The sequence below is a fragment of the Hyla sarda genome, chromosome 13 (genome assembly GCF_029499605.1).
Source record: "Hyla sarda isolate aHylSar1 chromosome 13, aHylSar1.hap1, whole genome shotgun sequence".
Taxonomy (NCBI): Eukaryota; Metazoa; Chordata; class Amphibia; order Anura; family Hylidae; genus Hyla; species Hyla sarda.
This window is the reverse complement of record NC_079201.1, coordinates 25,236,244-25,262,914: the sequence shown is the minus strand read 5'-3', so window position 1 is coordinate 25,262,914 and position 26,671 is coordinate 25,236,244. Positions and strand designations below refer to the sequence as shown.

The following is a 26,671-nucleotide window of genomic DNA, read 5'->3' as shown; positions in this document are numbered from 1 at the left end:
AGACACCTGTGGGGCGTAAATGCTCACTGCACCCCTTATTACATTCCGTGAGGGGTGTAGTTTCCAAAATGGGGTTACATGTGGGGGGTCCATTGTTCTGGCACTATGGGGGCTTTGTAAACACACATGGCCTTCAATTTCGGACACATTCTCTCTCCAAATGCCCAATGGCGCTCCTTCTCTTCTGAGCATTGTAGTTCGCCCGCAGAGCACTTTACATCCACATATGGGGTATGTTCTTACTCAGAAAAAATGGGGCTACATATTTTGGGGGGCTTTTTTCCTATTCTCCCTTGTGTAAATGAAAAATTTAGGGTAACACCAGCATTTTTGTGAAAACATTTTTTCTTTTATTATCACATCCAAATTTAAGGATTTTTTTTTTTATTATCACATCCAACTTTAAGGAAAATTTGTCAAACACCTGTGGGGTGTTTAGACCTCAAATGTACATAGTGCGCGCTCACTCCTGAGTTTTGCGTCCGTAGGGCATTTTACGCCCACATATGGGGTATTTCAGTATTCAGGAGAAATTGCGTTACAAATTTTGGGGGTCTTTTTTTCCTTTTACCGCCTATAAACAATAAAAGTATGGGGCAACACCAGCATGTAAGTGTAAAAAAAAATTTTTTTTTACACTAACATGCTGGTGTAGACCCCAACTTTACCTTTTCATAAGGGGTAAAAGGAGAAAAAGACCCCCAAAATTTGTAACACAATTTCTCTCGAGTATGGAGATACCCCATATGTGGCCCTAAACTGTTTCCTTGACATACGACAGGGCTCCAAAGCGAGAGAGCGCCATGCGCATTTGAGGCCTAAATTGGGGATTTGAATCTGCCACAAAAATACCCTACGGCAGTGTTTCCCAAACGGGGTGTCTCCAGCTGTTGCAAAACTCCCAGCATGCCTGTACAGTCAGTGGCTGTCCGGCAATACTGGGAGTTGTTGTTTTTCAACAGCTTGAGGCTCTGTTTTGGAAACAGTGCCGTACAAGACGTTTTTTGTTTATTTTTTATTGGGGGGGGGGGGGGGGACTGTGTAGGGGTATATGTATATGTAGTGTTTTACTTTTTATTTTGTGTAGGTGTAGTGTAGTGTAGTGTAGTGTTTTTAGGGTACATTCACTCGGGCAAGTTTACAGTGAGTTTCTCGCTGGGAATTTGAGCAGCGGCAGAAAATTTGCTGCATCCCAAACTTGCAGCAGAAAGCTTGCTGCAAACCCGTCCGTGTGAATGTACCCTGTAACATGGGGGGGCGGGGCAAACCTCCAGCTGTTGCAAAAATACAACTTGCAGCATGCACTGACAGACCATACCTGCTGGGAGTTGTAGTTATGCAACAGCTGGAGGCACATTGGTTACGAAACACTGAGAGTTTATTAATTAACTCAGTGTTTCGCAACCAGTGTGCCTCCAGCTATTGCAAAACTAGAACTACCAGCATGTACAGTCTCTCAGTGCATGTTGGGAGTTGTATTTTTGCAACAGCTGGAGGCACACTGGTTACGAAAGACTGAGTTGGGATACAAACTCTGTTTCACAACAGTGGCCCTCATTTACTATTGTAAACCCGACCTCTTTTGTCGGGTTTTTTTGTCGCATCTTTGTCTGCGCCATGTCGCAGACATCGTGCGCCAGTCTGCGACACGATGCGACATTTTTTCCCGACGGACCCGATGTGGATTCTCCCAAACCCGAAAAAGGGGCGTAACCCGACATTTCTGAGCTTTCCCACGTAATTATAAAGGTTTCCAACCCGAATTTGTTGTATTGTTGTGGATTTTTTCCCGACAGCTCAGAGGAGTTGGAAACCAAAACCAACAAAACCCAGTTCGACAAACAGGATGCGACATAATAATAAATACCAGGGGAAAAAAGCAGTCGGGTAAGAAAGCAACATAGACTTACAACCCGATTTTCTTAGTAAATGAGGGCCAGTGTGTCTCCAGCTGTTGCAAAACTGCAACAATCAGCATGCATTGACAGTCGAAGGGCATGCTGAGAGTTGTAGTTTTGCAACAGCTGGAGGCACACTGCTACAACTCCCAGCATGCCCTTTGGTAGTCTGTGCATGTTGGGAGTTGTAGTTATGCAACAGCTGGATGCACACATTTTCATAGAAAAAATGTGCCTCCAGGTGTTGCATAACTACAACCCCAGCATGCACAGACTACCAAAGGGCATGCTGGGAGTTGTAGTTGGAACTCCAGCTGTTGCAAAACTACAGCTCCCAGCATGCCCTTTGGCTTTGCATGCTGAGAGTTGTTGCTAAGCCGGGACCTGCCGCTGGGACCGCCGCCACTGTTTCCACCGATCCTGCTGCTCCTGTCGCTGCCACCGCACCAGAGGGGACCCCGCCGGACCAGGACAGGTAAGAGACCCCCACCGGCCCCGATCACAGCCATGATTGCCGCCCCGATCACCACCCAGCAGGGTCGCTATTGGTCGGTCATTCCGACCAATCAATCATGTCCTGCTGGGTAAGGGTGAATGGGGCTGTCTCGGACAGCCCCATTCACCCTTTTTTCAGGGTCACCAGAGACTCGATTGACCTGGAATTGCCGCAAATTGCCAGTCTGAATTCATGGCCAACATGGGAGGTCTCAGGACCCCCTGGGCGATATGCCGGGATGGCTGATGATAGATATAGACCCCATATAGATAGATCCCGTTCCGATCACCACGTCCGGAGACGCGGTGATCAAGGAAAGCTGCACCGTAAATGTACTCCAGTAGAAAAAAATTTTTTTTTAAAGCAACTGGTGCCACAAACAGCTTTGTAAATTACTTCTATTAAAAAATCTTAATGCTTCCAGTACTTATCAGCAGCAGTTTACTACAGAGAAAGTTATTTTCTTTTTAATGTATTTTTGTCCGTCCACATTGCTCTCTGCTGACTCCTCTGTCTGGAACTGTCCAGAGCAGGATAGGTTTGCTATTGGGATTTGCTCCTACTCTGGACAGTTCCTGATATGGACAGAGGTGTCAGCAGAGAGCAGTGTGGACAGACAAAAAATTAATTAAAAAAGAAGAGAACTTTCTCTGTAGTAAACAGTAGCTGATAAGTACTGGATTTAAAAATATATATATATATTCTACCGGCCTACCCCTTTAAGGGGTTAAATAAATAAAATTACATTTGCGGTAGTCCCAGCAAAATCGGAACAGTTGACAACTATGCATCAACATTGAATACTGTATATGTAAAACTTTGAACTGTATTACTGCTATATTTACGTGTTTACCTCATATCAGACGGGAACTTAACATAAAGACTCACCTCTCTGGGGCCTTAGGCCTTTAAACTTTACTCTGGGCATATGTAAAAAAAAAATAATATTTTTTTTTTGCATTATAAAGTGTATTTAACACCATAGATAATAAAGTTACCAACACATACACCTGACTAACATCACCTTGGATAGGGAAATCCTATACCATTAGACCTTCAGGACAAAAAAACTGTATATAACTTAAAAAAAATATAGATTTATCTTATTACTGGCCCTTGCGCTCCATGACATGACTGTACTTATGCAGTATCATAAAATTAAAATTGACATACGTATTGTTTCTCCCTAGTGAAATGTGAGATGGTGTTTATTTTGCTGAAAATAGCCATAATGTAGAGAAACCGCTACTCCAGCCTCTCCACGACGAGTACGGGCTGCATGCTGTAATGGAAATCTGTCGACATTGGTGCTGTTTATAGGCATTGACTAAGTGCTGTAATAGGAGAAACACTTTAAAACCTCAGTTTGCTTGTATAAAAAGTAATATAATTACAGACATTTAGCCCAACCTGCTTACTCCTGTATGCCTAATTATCATACAGCACAATAAGGACAATACCCGCCAGGAAGTATGGTTTCCATTAACTTTGTCTGCGCCAAGTTCTATTTGTTAATGAAAGGATATTCTCCACATCCGTAATTATAGTTTTCTTTACTTGCATAATGTCTCTTTCCCATTTACATCACTTACAGGGAACATTGACTACAATGTGCCACTCATTTCTATAGTTTGCGCTTTTCATTGAAAACATTTCATTTTATGTCAAGATGGTTTAAACTTTTAAGTCACTTTATGTGTTAAGCTTTAATCAACAAAGTAACATTGGCATCGTAATATGGTTAAATGTTCAGTAAAATATAAAAAACTGTCCATATTTGTATTTGTATGCAGTATTATAGTAGTAAGAGTAGTTACATTCTTGTACATATACAGCCAAATTGTAGTAGTTATATTCTTGTATATAGGCAGCCGTATTGTAAAAGTTATACCTTTTTTCACATAAGGGACAGTACTATAGTAAATTCTTGCATGTAGAAGGCAGTATTACTATCATAGTAATATCCTTGTACATAGGGGGGCAGCATTATTGTGGTTATAATCTTGCACACAAAAGGCAGTATAAAAGTAAATATATTTATGTACATAGGAAGCAATAATACAACACTCGTATTGTTGTATATATAAGCCAGTATATTATAGGAGTAATTTTTCTGTACAAAAGAGGCAGTATTGTAGTAGTTACATTCTTGTGCACAGAAGGCAGTATTATAGAAGTTAAATTCTTGCACATAGGGGGCAGTATAATAGTAGTAATATATGCATAAAAAACAGTATTATAGTACTTGTATTCTTATACATAGGAGGCAGTATTTCAGTTGTACTATTCCTCTACATACTGTAGAAGGCAGTATTATAGAGTTATATACATAGGGGGCGGGATGATGGGATTTTTATTCTTGCACATAGAGGGCAGTATTCTAGTAAATATATCCTTCACTAATTGATGCAGTATATATTTTTGGCTTATGTAAATGTTACAGTACAATCACATGCTCTTACTTAATTTTTGTGTATATACAGAATTCTGCAGCAATATCAGCAAAAAATAAATATACTATATATCAGCCTTCCTCTTTGGCATCACTTGTTATAATATTAGTGCATTAATTGATTTCTCTTTATCTCCTCTTGCTCATAATATACTTTAAACAGACATACTGTATATACAGTATAATGAAATTGATGTAAACTCAGCTTTATTGATGCAAAGGTTATCTATGTAGAGAAGGTAAAGCAGGATTGTTGTATTATGTATTGTGTCTTTCTGCATTGCAGCAGCAGACTATATTAAAGTATTTGGCACTGGTCTCCAATTACCTAGATAAGTATCACAGAGCTGGGACACGAGTATTGTAGAACATACATTCCCAGTGAACACCCCTTTTTTAGCTTCAAAGACATAAAGCACAATATGTATGACATTCTTTTCCAGACACTCTAGTTAGGTTGATTGAAACATACCGTCGATAAATTACTGCCCAGTGACTATTTTATGTAGAACCACGTTGGGAATTACTGCAGCTCTATCTTATTTATTTCGATGACATTTTTAAATTTGAGGTCTGAAAAAAAAGCTTATTTATACAGAGAACTTGATTGATGTTCATGTATGTCAAGAGGGTCATACGCTTTATCCTGCTTTTAATGGGAAGGGGAGAAAGAACCAAAGCAAAAGGAGAGGCAGAGGGAGGAAGAGGAACTGCAGGGGGGCATCAATTTCCTAGAAACATTTTCCAGGGTGTTAGGTATGAATTTAATCCCATGTGAGAGCAACTTTCTGCAATGTTCTCAAAAACAGCGGTTCCTGGAGTAAGAAACTGATGGATTCAAGAGCAGGAACAAAAAAACGTAATGAAGGTTTAATCTTCAAGGGAATAGCACCCCCAAGATTGTAAATCTGAGGGTATTGACTTAAATACTAATGTCAAAAGCAGGCTTTAAGTGCCAGGGCGCTTTGGGGAGAGCTACATTTAAGAAACTTTATTTTGGTTCTTTAAGGCTGGAGTCTCGGAAAAGTGAGAAGTTCTTTATTTGAAGTTTTTTTCTTTTGGTGACAGATTTATCGAGTAGTCTATCAGACAGACTTGCTGTTCTCTTAAGTCAGGATCCCTTTCCTTCAGTCTAGAAAGGAAAGCTTGGATATTTTACTATTACTGTCTGTCTGTTCCAGTTGCACTGTGTTAAAAATTATTTACTTTTCTGAATCTCCAGTTGTTGTGTGGAGGTTGTATAATCTGTATTACGGTTGGGGTTGGAGTTGGAGATGTCTAGCATGGTTTAAACAGTCCTTGCACCGGAGTACACTTGGTGCTGTGTCTATGACTGGGCAATAATGAAGCTCCAGACACTTTATTAACTAACTAAACTTCACTGTGCAGAATCTAAATTTCAAAGTCTCTTTGGCATAGGATTGCAAAGTTACAGATTTTAGGTGGATGTGTGGAAAGTTGGTCACTGTTTAATTTAACCCCTTAAGGACCGGAGGTTTTTCCGTTTTTGCATTTTCGTTTTTTGCTCCTTGCCTTTAAAAAATCATAACTCTTTCAAATTTACACCTAAAAATCCATATGATGGCTTATTTTTTGCGCCACCAATTCTACTTTGTAATGACGTCAGTCATTTTGCCCAAAAATCTATGGTGAAGCGGGAAAAAAAATCATTGTGCGACAAAATTGAAAAAAAAACGCTGTTTTGTAACTTTTGGGGGCTTCCGTTTCTACGTAGTACATTTTTCGGTAAAAATGACACCTGATATGTATTCTGTAGGTCCATACGATTAAAATGATACCCTACTTATATAGGTTTGATTTTGTCGGACTTCTGGAAAAAATCATAACTACATGCAGGAAAATTAATACGTTTAAAATTGTCATCTTCTGACCCCTATAACTTTTTTATTTTTCCTTGTATGGGGCGGTATGAGGGCTCATTTTTTGCGCCGTGATCTGAAGTTTTTAACGGTACCATTTTTGCATTGATAGGACTTATTGATCACTTTTTATTCATTTTTAAATGATATAAAAAGTGACCAAAAATGCACTATTTTGGACTTTGGAATTTTTTTGCGCGCACGCAATTGACCGAGCGGTTTAATTAATGATATATTTTTATAATTCGGACATTTCCGCACGCGGTGATACCACATATGTTTATTTTTATTTTTATTTACACTGTGTTTTTTTTTTTATTGGAAAAGGGGGGTGATTCAAACTTTTAATAGGGGAGGAGTTAAATGATCTTTATTCACTTTTTTTTTTCACTTTTTTTTTGCAGTGTTATAGGTCCCATAGGGACTTATAACACTGCACACACTAATCTTCTATGTTGATCACTGGTTTCTCATAAGAAACCAGTGATCAACGATTCTGCCGGATGACTGCTCATGCCTGGATCTCAGGCACTGAGCAGTCATTCGGCGATCGGACAGCGAGGAGGCAGGAAGGGGCCCTCCCGCTGTCCTGTCAGCTGTTCGGGATGCCCCGATTAGCCGCGGCTATCCCAAACAGCCCGACTGAGCTAGCCGGGAACTTTCACTTTCACTTTTAGCCGCGCGGCTCAGCTTTGAGCGCGCGGCTAAAGGGTTAATAGCGATCGGCGCTGCGCGCTATTAGAGGCGGGTCCCGGCTTCACTATGACGCCGGGCCCGCCATGATATGACGCGGGGTTACTGTGTAACCCCGCGTTATATCAGAAGAGCAGGACCAAGGACGTACCGGTACGTCCTTGGTCCTTAAGGGGTTAAGAATGCTTTCATAGAAGATATACTGACTAAGAGTCACTTATATGCTCTTTACACTTTGGCTGCTTTTGGTGTTGTACAAATACAGAAGCAAATGCAGTTGAATATATATAGGTGCATTACAATTACCATATTTATCGGGGTATACCACGCACCGGCCTATAACACGCACCCTTATTTTACCAAGGATATTTGGGTAAAAAAAGTTTTTTACCCAAATATCCATGATAAAATGAGGGTGCGTGTGTGCGCGTGTATACCCCGATATACCCCCAGGAAAGGCAGCGTCGCTGCCCGATTCTCTCCCCCTGCCTTTCCTGGGGTCTAGAGCGCTGCTGTCGGCCCTTCTCACCCCCTGGTTATCGGCGCCACTGCCCGTTCTGTCCCCCTGACTATCGGTGCCAGCGCCGATAGCCAGGGAGAGAGAAGCGGCGCCGACAGCCAGGGGGAGAGAAGGGGCATGCGCCGCGCCGTTCAGCGCATAGCAATGACGCCGGGGACGCACGACGGAGGCCTTGAGCAGCGCGGACCGGACTCAGGTAATTATGCCACCGGGGATGGGGGGAGGCAACGGGGCAGCGGCGCCGGCAATGGGTGCCGCTGCCCCTTCTCTCCCCCTGGCTGTCGGCGCCGCTTCTCTCTCCCTGGCTATCGGCGCCGGCACCGATAGTCAGGGGGACAGAACGGGCAGTGGCGCCGATAACCAGGGGGTGAGAAGGGCCGACAGCAGCGCTCTAGACCCCAGGAAAGGCAGGGGGAGAGAAGCGGGCAGCGACGGCCTCTCTCCCCCTGCCTTTCCTGGGGGTGTATCGGCGTATAACACGCACACAGACTTTAGGCTAAAAATTTTAGCCTAAAAAGTGCGTGTTATACGCCGATAAATACGGTATATATATATATATATATATTGTAAGGATTCCTCCTTGAGGATAGCTCCGGGATCGTCCTGGACACTGCCACGAGACACGTTTCCACTCAATAAACCCGCAGACAACGGTTATTCATGCAAGCCTGGCACGTTGCCAGCTTTATTTAGAAAGGTTGCAGTGGAAAAACAAACATAACGCAGGAACAAAATAAAATCCTAGACCGTCTGGTCACTGACTACACATATCAGCATGCCCTGACAACTATCTGGTGAGCTACCCTCAGCCAGTTAAACATGTGACTCCTGCAACCTGTTACTCACAGTTCACACCACTTCTTGGACCACACACAGATTCCAGCTGTGTGCTTCCTCAACAGGGTCAGAGTGTCTCCCCCTACAGCGACATGCTGTTACCCAGGGAGAGCACAGATTAGACTGATCTTATATACACCTCCCTTCCCTGCTGCCTCATTACTTAAGAAGCAGGAGATATTCTTCAGGTTGAGCAAAGGAAATACACCCTTCCCTTGCCACCTTATCACATATCCCCCCCCCCCCTTTGCTCAGACCACCGGGAAGGAGCACACGTATTTGAAAGGCAGAAACCATCCGCCTTTCCTTTCTCTTGGACAACTTTTGTCCCACAGTCTCTGAAGTCCTTGACTTTTTTCTTCCGGACTTTTACCAGCCACCAATTGCAAGTCTCTCGGTCACACCTCTCCAGTACCAGGTTCTTCACCCTGGTGTGGGCAGGGTTCTTGAAATTAAGGACAGAGAGGACCGATGCTTCTAACCTTTGTCTTCTTCTGGCTTGCCGGACCTCTGCCTCTGCTTCAGAGAATCTTTCGGCCTCAGTGGCTTCACCAACCACTGGCTTGTTCTCTGTAGCTTCAGAGGACCTCCGACATGGGTCCATCTAAGTTTAAACTTTAGAGAACTTCCCACCTGGTTTCACCACAGTTTTGACATCAGTGGATTTCTCACATGGTTTCACCTCATCCATTCCAGCTTTCTCTTCAGGGGCACCATCTTCCTCAGGTTTGGCTTCAGAGTCTTTGGCTCCTTCAGATTCTTGTGTAGAATCAGCCTCTACTACTGTTTGGCTCTTCTCTTCACCTGTAGCTTCAGTTGTGCCATTCTCTTTACTCATATCTTTTGAGGTTGACTCTGGTTTAGCTTCTGCTTCAGAGGATTTCTCTGCCTCAGCATTACCTTCAGAATTTTTGGTCTGCTCTGGTTCAGAGGATTTCCCGCCTGACTTTTCCTTAGTCTCCACTTCAGAGGATTTCTCTCTAGGTTTCAGCTCAGTCCTAGCTTCAGAGGACTTCTTACAGGGCTTCACCTCAATCTCAGCACTAGAGGACTTTTTACTGGGCTTCAGAGAAAGCATCCCTGTATCCCAGTAACTTCTGCCCAGAAGCCTTTCTTGAGCCAATTCCACCATAGCTTGGTCTCTACTCTCTTTTAGAACTTCCTTGTCCTCTTCCTTTTTCTCACATTTTCGCTGCTTACCCTGGAGCTTAGCGGACTTCATCCTCTCACTGTCAAGTAACTCTGTCAAGTCCCTGACAGTATCTTCCGAAGACAGCAGTTGTTTCCTCAACTGTTCATTGTCCGCCAGCACAGCCTCCTGCTCGTAGAGTTGCGCTCCCAGCAAAACCAAGGCAGCTACGTGGGACCTTCTGCGTGTTTCATTCTGCGCTTCCTGGCTCTCTTTTAAGATCTTCATGTCATCTTCCAGCTTTATATATTTCAGCTGCTCACTCTTGAGCTCTGCAGAGATCATCTCACTGTCCAGAAACTGTTTCCTGGTCTTCTCTAACTCATTGATAGATTTTTCACTCTCACCAATCTGTTCAGATAGATCGGAGATCTCCTGTTGCAAATTCTTGTTTTCATGTTGCAGAGTCTTAACTTGTTCCAGGGCCTCCTCATACTGCTCACGGAGCAAGTCATTGTCATGATGAGCAGATTGAAGAGCATGTGCAAGGGCATTCTTCCAGATTCTGGATCTGCTCCAGTTTTTTCCCCAAGGCTAGCTCGTCTTTTCCGAGACATTTTACTGACAGCGGTCTCCTCACTCTCGCTGTTAGACCTTGAGACATCCTCTGGTCCTCTGTCAGACACTCGAACCAGCAATTCTCCATCTCTAGACGAAGTCTCCCCCTTTTTCGGGGTTGCTGCCACTTGTGCCTCATTATCATCAACAACAGGTGCCACTGACACCTGGCACTCTTCCTCTCCCACCACGTTGGCAACTCTGGATACTTGCTAAACACTCCTGTCGGATCAGCAATCCCTTGGCGGTAAATTTCTTTCCCCTAGCAACAACTTCAATGGCTCTTGGCACCAGTGAGTCAGGGTGATTCCCGAACAGTTCCTCTGAACTGTCTCTCGGCTCCTTGGCAGACTTTTCTTTTGTCTTGTCACAGTCTCTCCATGGCCTTGGAAAAAATGACTAGGGCTTCTGAGTCTGCAACAATATCTGGTCCAGTGGTTTGACCTTCCTGGTTACAACCCCTCTCTGGTCCAGACGCCACATCTCCTTACTTAGGACTCTGTCTGTGACCGTAAGCGCATCCCCCAGCTCCACTGGTACTCTCTTCCGGAGTTTTGGTTTTTCCGCAGTCATCTCCGTAGCTTCTATTCCAGTCCCCTCTTTAACTTGACTCGCGGACTGTTCTTCAGCTCCCCTAGTGGTCTTGCACACTCCCACCTGAAATATACCTAGGGTCTGCTGACACTTCCCGTCCTCATCCTCTGCTGAGTTACTGTCCCCTGCTATATGGTGAAAACCAAGTGTTGTGAGCCTATCAGGTGTTCCTGCTCTAGTCACCTGACTATCTTCCCACAACTGTTGAAAAAACGGAAAATCCTTCCCCAGTACTACTTCATACTCTAAGGTAGGCTCTATTGCAACCTTGTGACTTATGGTACCATAGGGAGTAGAAATACACACATTAACTGTTTTATAACCCCAAATACCGGCTTGTATAGACACTATAGTGGGGTCCGGCTTTCTGCAGCTGGTCTTTACCAGACTTATTACACATTTTGGATCTAACAAAACCATCATCTTTTTACCTTCTATTTCCAGCTCACACAGGTTTTCTTTTGTCCTGCGAGAGGTGGCAACAGAACTCTTTACAACAGAACACATTAACATAAGTGTTTCAAGATAAACATTATCACTCAGCCTGCATGGGTTCACAATATACAGCACCATTCACACAGTCCAGTAGAGACCCCCCAGTCCTCACTACTTTCAGAACCTTTGGGTGCAAACTCTCAGGTGCACTCCCGGCATCCCACAGCTGCCAGAAATATGAAAAGTCTCTACAATTTCAACTGTAAGTTCTGCACCTACCTCCATCATATGGCTTACTGCCCCAAAACATGTATCAAAGGTCATTTGAACAGTCTTACCGGGCTCCGGGTGGGACTTCACAAAGGGAATTATTTCCGGCATAATCCGAGATACAGTCTGGCAACAATCCAAGTCCACCCACAGTGGGATTCTGCACACCAACAACTCACGGGACCTCGGCTTCATCCTGGCGACCACCGGTTGTGGCCCACGTTGGTTGCCCCCAGCAACGGCCTGCCGATGTCCTTTTTCCAGAAAAACAAATCTTGATCTGTTGCCCCCTAGCAACGCTCCTCCACAGACACCATCCTTTGCTTGAACTCCTCTGCTGGGCTCCTCCGACTTGCAATCTTGCAGGAGATTTCTCCTAGCAATGGCTCCTCTCCAATTCGCCCGTTGGTTGCCCTAGGCAATGGGTTGCCCTTAGCAACAGCGTGCCCGCATCCTCCACCTAAAAGTAAGGATTCCTCCTTGGGGATAGCTCCAGGATCATCCTGGACACTTCCACGAGACACATTTCCACTCAATAAACCCGCAGACAACGGTTATTCATGCAAGCCTGGCACCTTGCCAGCTTTATTTAGACAGGTTGCAGGGGAAAAACAAACATAATGCAGGAACAAAATAAAATCCTAGACCGTCTGGTCACTGACTACCCATATCAGCATGCCATGACTACTATCTGGTGAGCTACCCTCAAGCCAGTTAAACATGTGACTCCTACAACCTGTTACTCACAGTTCACACCACTTCTTGGAACACTCACAGATTCCAGCTGTGTGCTTCCTCAACAGGGTCCGAGTGTCTACCCCTACAGCGACATGCTGTTTCCCAAGGAGAGCACAGATTAGACTGAGTCTCCATCTTATATACACCTCCCTTCCCTTATAATTTTTTATTCTGTTTTTTGTTTTATTCCGATGTCAAGATGTCAATAAAACTTATTGATACTTCTACAATATCCACGTTTCCTATGAGCTTCTCTGCGCCACATTTTCCTTTGTTTTCTGTGTGGCTTGTAACACTACTAACTTGCAATGGCTATGCCTTGAATTATTTTGAGGACACTGTTACTATAAACACTGTTATACAGGCTGTGCACGCACTACTTTACATTGTAGCAGAGTGTCATTTCTTCAATGTTGTCACATGAAAAGATATAATAAAATATTTACAAAAATTATATATATATATATATATATAATGAAGTTACTCCATGTAGTTTTGCTACAGCATAAATTATGTATTCCATGTTGCCACAGCGTAATTCTCCAGCCCCCTGTTTAAAAGCTCTGCTACCCATGGTTGACCTCCCATCCATGGCTGGTCCATATATATAATATATAATATAAAACAGCCATATAGAACCTTCTCTGATTTCAGAGGTCAAAGGGAAAACTTACACTAATATCAAGTTGCCCACATACAGCGTCTCCATTAGTTGCTTGGTGACAGCTAATGGAATAGGTTTCCTCTCTCTGCCAACATGATATCTTGTTACCAGCCTACCAGGAAAATCCATATTTAATTGTTAAATGTGGCTGTATTTAATGTCTTCATGTTCAGGCTGCGTTGAGCTGAGTGGAGATATTTGGCATACAAAAATGACATCTTGTGAAATTTGTATAGTTTGGTGCCATGAGATGTTGAGATGGAGCGTTTCTATAAGACACTGATGACACATCAGTTCTTGTAAAGAATTGCTCTGGTTTCAGCAAAGACTGTGTGCTGCGCGGTTTATGTGCCATGCTATGCTATTGGGTAGCTCATCATCGAGGTATTACAGGAAAAGGGACCCCTAATTATCCCTAGACTCCTTGCTCCTGTATCTTGAGCTATTATACATCCAGGACAGTATATAATGCTGATGACTTTACCTGTAAGAGAGGGTAGTGTGTGAGCGGCAATGCATACAATACTGTATGCATAACAACTGATTTTAAATTCACCGGGCCAGGTGCTCTCTTGCACCCAACCTATTGAATATGTGGTAATGCACATAGTACTGGTCAGATGCTTTTGCATGTACAGTATGGACCACTTCTGGGGTAAAAATATTTAACAGCTTATGCACTTCCCACTCTCATAAGAATGAGAAAATAACATTTCAAAATATGAGATATATAAACAAGATATGGTGCCATAGGCTGTCTTAGGTGTTATGCTCATACGATTTGAAGTTGCTTCTGGAGCTGAGATGCATTTGAGGGGACATTGCCTAGACGGGTTGCAAGAGTACTAGGTCAAGTAAATGTAAAGTGAGCAATAACAGTATGCATATGGTACACCGCATGCACACACATAGATCTGCAAGAGCCATTGGGTCTGAACAAAATATTCACTGCCACATCTAAGCTGACGTGATGTAGCTCCCCTGTGCACATCTGTGTATCAATTTCTCATGGTCTTCAAGATCTCTGATTGCTAGTGGGAACCTTAATTGTTTACATATACAAAATATGCCCGGTCATGTGACCATCTCATTATAAGACACAGCTCTTACAACTGTACTACAATGAACTGTTGCTGTGTGTATATTGCATGACCAGGGCATATTGTTATTAACTCAGAGAGAACTGTCATGGTTTATACTGAACAACAGCAAACAGAAAATATAAAAAATGCTGAGGAATTCATAGAAACCAGGGGCAGACTGACAGGTCAGGCACTCAGGCCTACAACCCAAAACTGGTTTCTGCTTACGATCCGGGAGCCTGCAAGTCCTAGGGTGGGGGAAGCACAACTGTCACTCTGAGTCTGCAGCTCCTTGTGAGGGCACTAGAACGACAGGTGCAGAAAAAGGCAGGGGTTTAAGCCCCCTTTTGATTCTATGGGGGACATGTATCATTTCCAGTGTATAATAGAAGTTTTTTACCCCTCTGCCTGTTGTCTAAATTTGGCGCAGCTGCGTTAAATTTATCATTCTTGCGCAGCTACTTTCTTGAATTGCGGTTAAATTTAGAATTCTCCTCAGAGCATACATTTACACCGCAGCTCTATTTAGTAGGAGCTTTGTCTGCAGCGTATCTGCACCTAAACCGTAAATGTGTCCTCGTTATTAGTTTTAGAATTTTTTTTCTTCATTATGTAGAGTTTTAATCTCACAATAATACCACTTTTTGCACCCAATTATAACACATCAATTATACCAATGTCCTTATTCTTCATTTAACATCTGTGACACCCCTGTGCAAATCACCTCAAATGTACATGGTGCACTCTACCTTATGGGCCTTGTTGTGCGCCCGCAGAGCACTTTGCGCCCACATATGTGGTATCTCCGTACTCTGGCTAAATTGTGTCCCTAAAATTCACAGCGAGTTTGCTGCATCTCAATCTTGCAGCACTCCCTGTAAACCTCCGCCCATGTGAGTGTACCCTGTCCATTCACATTGGGGGGAGGGGGGGGGGGAAACATCCAGCTGTTGCAAAACTACAACTCCGAGCATGCCCTTTGGCTGTCCGTGCATCCTGGGAGTTGTAGTTTTGCAACAGCTGGAGGCACACTGGTTGCGAAACACGGAAACAGACTCAGTGTTTCGCAACCAGTGTGCCTTCAGCTGTTGCAAAAACTTCAAAGCTCAGCATGCAGTGACAGCAGAAGGACATGCTGGAACTTGTAGTTATGCAACAGCTGGAGGCATACTGCTACAACTCCCAGCATGCCCTTTGGCAGTCCGTGCATGCTGAGGGTTGTAGTCATGCAACAGCTGAAGGCACACTGGTTGCAAAACACTTGAAAGTTTTTTACTTAACTTAGTGTTTCCAAACCAGTGTGCCTCCAGCTGTTGCAGAACTTCAATTCCCAGCATGCATGGTCTGTCAGTGCATGCTGGGCATTATAGTTTGGAGGCACAGCTGGAGGCACACGGGTTGGGAAAAAGAGTTAGGAAACGAACAATGTTTCCCAACTAGTGTGCCTCCAGCTGTTGCAAAACTATAATTCCCAGCATGGCCAGACATGCTGGAAGTTGTATTTCGGCAACATCTGAAGGGTCAGATGTTGACAAACTACAACTCCCAGCATGCTTGGGCAGTCTGGGCATGCTGGGAGTTGTAGTTTTGCAACAGCTGGAGGTCCACAGTTTGTAGACCACTGTATAATGGTCTCCAATCTGTGGTCTTCCAGATGTTACAGAACTACAACTCCCAGCATGCCTCGACAGAGTGGGCATGCTGAGATTTGTAATTTTGGAACATCTGGAAGAGCACAGATTGGAGACCATTATATAGTGGTCTCCAAACTGTGGCCCTCCAGATGTTGCAAAACTACAACTCCCAGCATGCCCAGAAAGCCAAAGTTTGCAGTTTTTAAACTTCCAGAGGCAGCAGTGAGATCGCTTTATGGCGATCTCACTGCTGCCAATGAAGATGCCGCCCTGCTGCTGCAAACTCACCGCGGGGACGCACGACCCCCGGGCCGCCTAGAGGACGCCGCTCACGCCGGGACTGCTCGGGGCACCGCATGGCCGGGTCAGTGACTCCGGAGGACGGGTAAGGGACACTTAGCAGAGCGGTGTGTGTCCCGATCCCCGTGATCCGGACTCACACACCGCGCTGCTAAGTATTCTCATAGCGAAACGCTGCTATCAGCTAGTCAGATTTGACTAGCAGATAGCAGCGATCGCTGGGGGGGGGGGGGGGGGGATGAAACCCCCCGTGGTCACATGGTAAGATGGCTGGCTATCAGTGATAGCCACCATCTTACCGGGTGCTGGGGAAAAGTATAACGGAAAGCAGTACATTTTAAAAATAAAAGGAGAATGATCTACAGTGTTAAGTGGATTACAAAGCTATTTTAATGTGATGGAGCTTGTTCAATGATAAGTAAACTATCAAACATTTCCTATGTAAATGTATTAAATTGTTGGATCATAAAATAACAATACCAATATACAAGTGATCTAGTGAATAACTGAACTGTAAACAAATATTCTATATGCAAATTATTTTAAAAGTGCTTTGGAATAACCAAGGAGTAAAAATATAAAGCAAACCAAATGAGGAATTGAGATAGGAAAGATAAAACATTCTGGTGGTTCCTTAGTAGAACTTTCCTTCAGAAATAGAAAGGATTGCTACGTGCAGTTAAAGTTGGCTTATATTTGCGGGGAAAAAGACGCACTTGCGTGAAAATTTTTGGTGCAAAGGAAAAGTATGCAGGTAATAAATCCATGTGTACTATATATGCAGCTCCAAGGTACCCTGATTCAGCCACATCTGGACGACATACTCTACCAAAACGTGCACAAAAAAATGCGCAAAAAAAAGGGCTTGCGCAAAATTTTGCGCAAAAAAATACCCACAAAACAGGGGTAAAATCATTGATACATGTCCCCCTATGTGTGCACATCCCTGCTCCAAAACACATATAACTATGCAAAAGGAGACAAAGCTTTCTACTCCATCTACGCACCCGTCTCATGAGATCTACAGGCCCAGCTGCACAATCTATGGGCTACAAGATGCCGTATGGAGCCTGTATTCTTCCTTCCACACCTTATCTCATCTTGTATCTAGGCTAGAGGCAGGCCAAGAGGGTAGTAAAGACACCTTTTAATTGCACAGTTTTCCCAATAAACTTATCCTTTCACCATAGTTTGTAATCACTTACATATATAGTGGTCCCTCAACATACGATGGCAATTCGTTCCAAACGAGCCATCGTTTGTCGAATCCATCGTATGTTGAGGGATTCATGCAATGTAAAGTATAGGAAGCTGTACTCACCTGTGCCCGCCGTTCGCGATTGTGTCCCCGCCGCTCGTGATGCTGACCCGGTCCTCTGCTGTCTTCTTCGGTCCTCCGCTGTCTTCTGCATTACGCCGCTGCGTACGCCAATCCTATTGAATGACGTGCGCAGCAGCGTATTGACGTAATCAGAGAGGGCCGAGAAGACACCGGAAGACCAGCGCTGGACCCGGAGGGCACCCGGAGCATCGTGGAGGGGTAAGTAATACTTACCGCACCACATGGGGAACATTAAGTTGCTATCCGGCAGCAGCTTAAGCATTTTGTGCTGCCGGATAGCACTTAATGTGATGGCCCCGACATAAAAAAGCATCATGTGTCGATGCTGACATGGACATGTGATGGCCCCTGAGAGGCCATCGTATGTCGATTTGATCATATGTCGGGGCCATCGTAGGTCGGGGGTCACTTTATCTTCATTACATCCACACATAGGGGGGGTATTTATCAATTTTGCCTGTTGACAGTTTCTTTTTACCCTTTTTTTTTTTCACTTTGGTTTTCGTGGACATGCACCAAATTTATCATTTGGTGCAAGTTGTTAGTAATTTTGGCTCAAATGTTGAAATCAGCCGTTCACAGCGCCTTTTACACAGAACTTACCACCACAGAGGACCGTATTTTACCCTGTAGAGCAGCCATTTCGGAGTCCCTCCTGCAGTATATCAGCAAGCGACGTGAGTTATTTTCTTTTGTGGGGTTTATAGTCACCATGTGAAATGGATTTTATTTTCAACTTGGGTAGTTTTTTTTTTTGTTACTTTAGTGCAGTGGTCTTCAACATGTGGATCTCCAGATGTTGCAAAACTACAATTCCCAGCATGCCCGGACAGCCGTTGCCTGTCCGGGCAAGCTGGGAGTTGTAGTTTTTCAACATCTGGAGGTCCGCAGGTTGGAGACCACTGCTTTAGTGCTTACCTTTCCTGAACCTGTGAGGCCATGTCCAATGCTGACTCAACGGAGGGTGAAGGTTCCTCAGAGACAACTATGTCGCAGGATAGTATTGAGCAGCCCTGGAGGCGTCGCTGCTTTCACAAAAAAAATATGTTTAATGTATTTTTTTACACCTTTACATTTTCTGACATTGCTAAGTGTGTTTTCCATGTGCAAAATTTCTTGGCGGGGATTTGCCAAAAAAAAAACGGGATTTGCGCCAAAATTGCGGCAAAGATTGATTGGCGCAAATGATGAATTACTGACTAAAGTTAAAATCACACACAGGACCGTGTGATTTTGAGAAAGTTATAAAAATGACAGTGGAGAAGACGCGCCAAACTTTGGTGCAAAAAGACACTGTGCCAAAGTATTGCGCCAAAGTTACGTGAAAAAAAACACATAAATCCTTTGATAAATACCCCCCATACAGAGTATTATCTGATTCCAACAACTCCTTCTTGGTGCATTATTTTTTGTCCAGGAGACCTGTTGAACTGTTTTTTAACATAAACATTTATTTCTTAACCCCCTTTGTGACCCCTCCTCTTTTATTATGCCAGTAATATAAGGGTGGTATTCTAATAGAAAATTTCCAATATGCACAAAGCATGGTGGTCTTAAAATCTGTCACACAAAATCAGGTCTGGATAAGGGGGGTGATCTTCTCAAATTTGTGGTCTGATGGAGAGTTTTCACAGTATAGTGATGTGTTTTTAATTCAGGGAAAAGGGAGGGAAGTTTGTTGTTTAGATAGCAGCATTACCTCTGCAGTCCTCAGTCATGACCCTTGACCGTGAAGAGCTTAACCACTTAAGGAAGAAGCCCTTTTTCACCTTAAGGACTGAGCCCTTTTTCGCAATTCTGACCACCGTCGATTTACGCATTAATAACTCTAAAACGCTTTTACCGAATATTCTGATTCTAAGACTGTTTTTTCGTGACATATTATACTTTATTTTGGTGGTAAATTTGCGTCGTTACTTGCATCCTTTTTTGGTGAAAAACCCCAAAATTTCATTAAAATGTTGAATATGTTGCATTTTTCTAACTTTGAAGCTCTCTGCTTGTAAGGAAAATGGACATTCCAAATAAATGTTATTTTTATTCACAAATACAATATGTCCACTTTATGTTGGCATCGTAAAATGGACATATTTTTACTTTTTGAAAAAATTAGAGGGCTTCAAAGTAGAGCAGCAATTTTCACACATTTCATGAAAATTGCTAAATCTGAAGGGACATGTTGCAGAACTACAACTCCCACCATGCCTGGGCAATCTAGGCATGCTGAGAGTTGCAGTTTGGCAACATCTGGAGCGCTACCGTTTGGGCACCACTGTAACAGTGGTCTCCAAACTGTGACCCTCCAGATGTTGCAAAACTACAACTCCCGGCATGCCCAGACAGCCTTGGGCTGTCTGGGCATGCTGGGAGTGGTAGTTTGGCCCCTACTAGAAGGGCAGCAGTAAAGATCACTTTACTGTCCCCTAAAACCCCCCCCCGTCGTTTTTCCTACCTACGCCGTGATCTCTGAAGTCTCCAGCAACGATCGGCGGTCCCCACGCATCTTCTCCTCAAGGTACCGGTCTCCATCTTCTCCCCATGTTCTGCCCAACATCCAGGGGTGGGCAGAACGCAACCCACTGTCCTGCGTTGCCATTGGTCAGAACTCAATTCTGACTAATGGCACGGGATAGGAGGAGATCGCAGCACTGCGACCTCGCTCCTATCCCTCAGGATGATCGGGGCTGTCACTGACAGCTCCGATCATCCCTATTTTCCAGGTGATCGGGTCACCAGAGACCCGATCAGCCCGAGATAGCAGAAAATCGCATGTCTGAATTGTATGCATACGCCCCACGTCCTTAAGGACTCGGGATGCAGGGCGTATGCATACGCCCGGCATCCTGAAGAGGTTAAAGGCCATCAAACTGAATTATAAAAACTTTCTAATATACTTTGCTTCCATTCATTGCTATTTTCAAGATCTCTGCTTGTTTTAACCCAATAGATGGATCTTCGCTCTGCAACACTACCAGAAAATGTAATCACATTGTTAAAGCCTGACCTTGAATAAATAAACAACTAAAACCTTTTCTTGAATTATGATCAGTCTAGTAGGGAAAGCAATGATCATCCTTCTATAGATAGTTAAGCCTTTGAAAGAAGATTCTCCTTTCACAACATTTAATTGCGTTGAACTCTTTGGGTAGAGTCAGACAAGAATCCGGCCTGTGTGTATAATGGGTGTATTCTTCCTTCGGGGAACTTTTGGTTAACACATGATACTCGGTACCTCCCTGTCTAGTCACTCCTACCTGCAGTCACATCCAAAATATCCACTGTCAAGCAATCTCACCTCTACTAGTCCAGGATTTAAAATTAACACCTGAACGTTTACATGCTTAAACACATTTACCTTTGTAACTACATTAGATATTACCATTTAGATGAAATTTACAGTGTATTATTCTACTCCTGTGCAGACGTGAAATACCTATTTGCAGATTACAGAAAATTGCACTTTGTGCACTTGCATATTATATACGATAAATTGCAAAGTTTCAAATTAAAGGGATTTTCCCTGGACAAATTAATTTTTGTGTGTGTGTGTGTCTATTTTAAATGGGGGTTTTGGGTGCTGTAAAATTGAAAAAAAATAAAGAAAACCTTACTCATCTGCCCCATAGCCCACCCCTCCTGCTCCAACAGCATTACATAGTTACATAGTATGGTTGAAAAAAGACATATGTCTATCAAGTTCAACCAAGGGATTCAAGGGAAGGGGCATTGGTCCCTCTCTGCTCTTCTTACAGCAGTTAAACATATTGGACACAGAAAGCTCTAGTTGCCAGACTAAAGATTTTTTTCTCATCATGGGGACCTATGCAATTGAGATCTAGTATATTTGGAGTAGGAAATGCAAAGGAGGAAGAGCAAGGAGTTTCAATATAGTGATCTTTCCATAAAGATGATGTTACACACGTACCTTGCCCAACTCCAGCGCCATGTCCATCCTCCTCCTCTTGGCGTGTCAGGCGCTTTCTTTGTTGTCTTGACAGCAGTTATAAGGAGGTGAGAGAATTGGAGCTTGGTGCTGTTGTTCACACCTCCTGGAGGTGGGGGACTGAAACCTACTGTGATTAAAAACCTGTGTCCATGATAGAGGTTCTTCCCATCACCAGCATTTCTGTATTCCCCGTGCCTGACTAATATTCTGAACTTCTGAAACCTGACCTTCTTCCTGTTTTCAGAGGTTGCCAATGCCTGTTGATTTTGTACTACGCCGCTGTCTAGGTTTGACCAATTGCCTGTTTTCTAATGCTGCATTTACCTTTTGATTCGAGCCACACTACCCTTTAGGTTTGATCCATAGGTTGTTCTGACTCTTCTGACTAGCACTGATCAATATTTGAAATCTAAAGATTTTAATATTTGCAATCTAAAGATTTAAAGAGTCTCCTGTGGGGATTAAAAAAGTGTAAAAAAAAAGGGGGAAAAACTGTTTTAATAAAATATAATAAGCCCCATCCACTAATAAAAAATAAAATCCCCCTCTCTTCCCCACGATCAGACGCTTATCTCATCCATTTTGATAATACTTCCAAGCGGGCCAGTGGCCAACCTCTTAAAAATGTAATTCAAAAATAAATAGCAGGGGAGGGAAAAAATATTTCGGGGGTGCACATGACGGAAAAAACAGCAAGTAATACAAAAAGGGTAAAAAAATGTCAATGGAACTTACCCTAAAACGTCATTTATATTAAATCACGTTAAAAATAATGTTGCTTTATCATTAAATATCTCAGGGTGCCCTGATAACACACCTGAAATATGTGGGTTAATAGTTTGTCTGGCACTTCAGGGTATATATACGTCAGATGGGAATTAACATCATTTTAATAATGTTAGTAAATACCAACTGACTGGCAGTATTTTACAGTAAGGAGATGTTAATTTGGCATACATACCCCGCTATGTACAAAATGTATTATCCCGCCCATCACCTGATATTCACTCCCTTTATTACAATTAAGTTCACGCCCATCTTACGGATTCCTTGTCAGACAAATGTCAGACAAATTACAATCACTCATATCTCGGGATAGGGTCAGCATATTAAGAAACTGTAAAAAGCTGTGTGTGATCAGGGCACTGAAAGCTGTTTTGGGACTTTATGATTGATTGCCTATCCAAAAGACTTTATGATTGATGGCCTATGCACTGGATAGGCCGCCAATTGCTGATCAGCAGGGTATCAACATCAAATACTGTTTCACACCCAGCACTAGGGCTGAAAGCCCTGTATTGAAGTCCTTCACTCTTCAACTTGTATTTAGTCAATAAGCACTGGGAGTAAGCAATAATCTGTCCATGTCATAGGTCCCTAATACATCTGTAACCCAGTTAATTACAGTAAAGGTAATTATCACATTGTGGTTTGTTCTTATAGGGAAAGGATTAGATGTTTTTCTGACCTTAAATTTCATTTTTTTCCCCTCTAAACCGTTTCTGTACAGGACAAACTGTTTCTAAAAGTCTTTTAAAATAAAATAAAAAAGGGGGGGAAAAGAAAAGTTTGTTTTAGACTTTAGTGATCCTTTTCCTTCTATGGTAACCCATACAAGATACAGTATGTTTTCCTGCCTGGCTGGAATGTGTATGTGGTGCAGTATATTGATATGTTTGGGTAAGATCCCACTTTTAATTTGGATGCCACACCTGTTCAGTTCTGGATGTTGCCCTAACGCTCAAGATAAAGACTGCATTTTTGGGGAACACCCTTCGCCTTAACCGGTGAAGGGAAAGAAAAACATGGGTTTTCCAGTAAACCCATTGCTCAGCTTGTTCCCCGAGAACATAGTACAAATAAACATAGTAAATGTAATGACGATGGAGAAGTAACACAAGCAGGAACAGAGCAGAGTGCGAAAGGAAAAAGGGAACATGAACACTTTCTCTATTTTTAGCCACTCTCAGCTTAACCACTTATATTGGAAACTAGCTTTTGCCCGCGGCTTCACTCGTGTTAAATTTCGGGTAACATAGATCTACTTTTTATGATCCTAAAGTAATGAGGCCGCTCTGAATAAAGTCTACGGGTATCCAAACAACCCGAATTCTTTCAACTTTGATCACTGCGTCTAAAGAGTTAATGCCGGACATCTGCCGGAACGGCGATGTCCGGCATTAGCCACAGGTTCTGGCTGCTGATAGCAGCCGGGACCGTCCGGGTATGATGCAAGCTCAGCTCCTGAGCTCGCTTCATAACCCTCCCGTGCCGCAGCGCCGGGTATAACCATCGCTCTGCGGAAAGGGGTTAATTCATACAAACTTTGAACCCCCCGTTTCACCCCTTAAAGGGTGGAATATAATTTTTTTTTTAAAACATGTGTTTCTTTATCTCTAATTGTTAGCCTAAAAACAAAGTTTCATGCTTCTAGCTTCAAAAAGAACGGACTTCCATACAAACTTTCAACCTCTTTTTCACCCGCTTAAGGGTTGAATTTCAAAAAATCCTTTCTTATTCCTCATCTCAGTGAGTCAGGCCTTCTCTTTTCATATATATATATATATATATATATATATATATATATATATATAGATTAGGCCCAGACTGGGACCAAAAATAGGTCCAGGCATTTCAGACTAAGAAGCACATTTTTGCTGTGGGGTCCAACTGATTGGAACCCCTCTTGATCATCTAGGTTTACAACTTACCTCTTCAAAGTTTGATGTCTGGCTCATCAATTTCATTGGCTTCTCGCTTTGTAAGCAAATCCTCATCCTCTATATGAAGACAATATTTTAGATAACCAATTCCAGATACAATGGATGATATGATCTGATTATAATACTGCCACATACTGTGCCCTCTGAATATATATAGCTCATTGTCCTCCCCTGGCCCCTCTATCCTCCTCCAGATTTCTCTGTGCTCTCCAAGACCCCTCTGTACTACTCCTTCAGAACCCTGGTTCCCCCCCCCCCCAGACCCCTCTGTCCTCCTTCAGACCCCTATGTCCCCCCAGAGTCCGCTATTTCTTCTCCAGACCCCTCTGCACCAAAGTACCCTATGTCCCCTCCTCCAGACCCTAGACTCCTCTGCCCCCCCCCCCCAGAGCCCTCTCTCCTCTTCCTGCAAACCCCTCTGTCTCCTCCTCCAGACTGTTGTGTACTCCCTATGTCTTCCTCTAGACCCCTTTGTCATCCTTTAGACCCCTATATCCCCCAGACCCCTACGTCCTCCTCCAGACCCTTCTGCCCTCCCAGACCCCTCTTTCCTCCGCTTTCAGACCCCTATGTCTCCTTCTACAGACCCATTTCCTCCCAGACCACTCTATCCTCCAGACTTCTCTGTTCTTTCTCCAAGACTCCACTGTACTACTGGTTTAGAATCCTTGTTCCCCCAGACCCTCTGTCCCCCTACAGACCCCTCTTCCCTCCCAGACCCCTCTGTCTTCTCCTCCAGACCCCTCTGCCCCACAGACCACATTTTCCCCTCCTCCAGACCACTATTTACCCCCATACCACTATGTCACCTCCTCCAGACCCCTCTGTCCCCTTCCAGACGTCTCAATCCCCCCGACTCCTCTATTTTCTCCTCTAGACCCCCTATGCCCCCAGATTACTCTGTCCCTCCTCAGTCTTCTCGGTTCTACCCCTCCTCCAGCAAGGCATCATGAAGTACAGCAGGCTGCAGACAGTTGCCATCGGCGAGTTCATTGGCAAGTTCTGCTCTTGCTGAGAGTGGAGCAGCCGGGGCAGGGACATGTCCGCGAAGTCAAGGGCGTGCCTACGTACTGCAGACGTGCTGGTCTTAAAGTGGCAGTGTCCCTGCCCCCAACTGATTGAACTTAAGTCTGGGGGACCAGGCTGAAGTGTGAGACCCCTTCAGTGTGACCACCCTGATAGAGCATCTGGGGCAGGTGGGCGGCCTGGCGGGTGGTCTTGGCTCACTGGGCAAACACCCAATGTGTTCAATGGTCACTAAAATTTAGGGTCTCTAGTAAACCCCATGCCACCCATAAAAGAGAAGTCTCCATCTTCTTGTATCTGTTGTAACCTGCATATGACTGAATGTATTGTATTGTCTATAATAGCATTGTACCATTTACCATTTTTTTTGCAGGCCAACTGAGTTAGGACATCAGGTAAAAGTAAACCAAAGGTGATAATACACTGTAACAAGATTTTTTTTTTTATTGACTTGTATTATAGTAAGTAGATTGTATATAATGGTCCAGATGTTTCAATCTATTCAAGACAAAAATGTGGGATCTGTCCAAAAATATGGGATTTGTCTAATCACTGCTTAAAGGGGTACTCCACTAATACAGTACATTGTCTAATCACTGCTTAAAGGGGTAAGCCCTAATACAGTACACCTTAGTCCCCTCCCATAGACTTGTATTGAGGGGCGAGGCGTGACATCACATTGGGCGGAGTCATGATTTCACGATACTCCGGCCCCGTGGTCGTCATGCTACACACACTCTGAGCCTCCAGCGCAGTGGAGAGCTCAAAAAGGTGGGTACGCAATGACAGATTGCAGGGGTCCCCAGTGGCGGGACCCCCGTGATCATACATCTCATCCCCTATCCTTTGGATAGGGGATAAGATGTATTAGGGCCGGAGTACCCCTTTAACTTTCATCTCATGTTTCATGTGCTCGGGTAAAATAAAAGCTGAGCTGTTATTGGTTGATATAAAAGGAAAACTTTTTGTCCCAATGTGTCTCTCAATAAGGGAGTCTTTTCAAAACCTGTGAAGAGTAAGAGTGGTGCAGCTGCCTATAGCAATCAATCAGATTGCTTATTTCATTTTAAAAAAGGCCTCTGAAAACTGAAAGAAGCGGTCTGATTGGTTGCTATGGACAACTGCACCACTCTTCCTCTGCACAGGTTTTGATAAATCTCCCCAAGTGTATCCAGGATCTGTGCTGTATTCCAATGCGGAATTCTGACATGTAAACATAGCCTCAAACTCTTGTACAACACTGCCTAAGAGCTCTACAACCAAGTATAACACTGCAACGTCACCTAGCAGTTTGGTACGCTTGTTCACATTAAAATAAAGGTTCAAAAATTATTCCTTTTGGTTGGCAGTTCCTGTCGGTGTTAAAACACACACAGAGGTTCCAGAAATTCTCA

The 26,671-nt window shown here is 43.6% G+C and overlaps 1 protein-coding gene across 47 annotated transcripts in view; it reads right to left on the bottom strand.

The window, feature by feature from the left end:
* The window catches only part of LOC130297737 (general transcription factor II-I repeat domain-containing protein 2-like), a 1,987,867-nt gene that overhangs the window by 1,224,249 nt on the left and 736,947 nt on the right, over positions 1-26,671 (bottom strand). The window contains exon 7 of one of the 47 annotated variants that reach the window (XM_056550541.1): positions 3,283-3,314. The exons of the other annotated variants lie outside the window; for them this stretch is intronic. The gene's annotated coding sequence lies outside the window, so the exon portion shown is untranslated. The remainder of the gene's footprint in view (positions 1-3,282; positions 3,315-26,671) is intronic. 47 annotated transcript variants of the gene reach the window in all.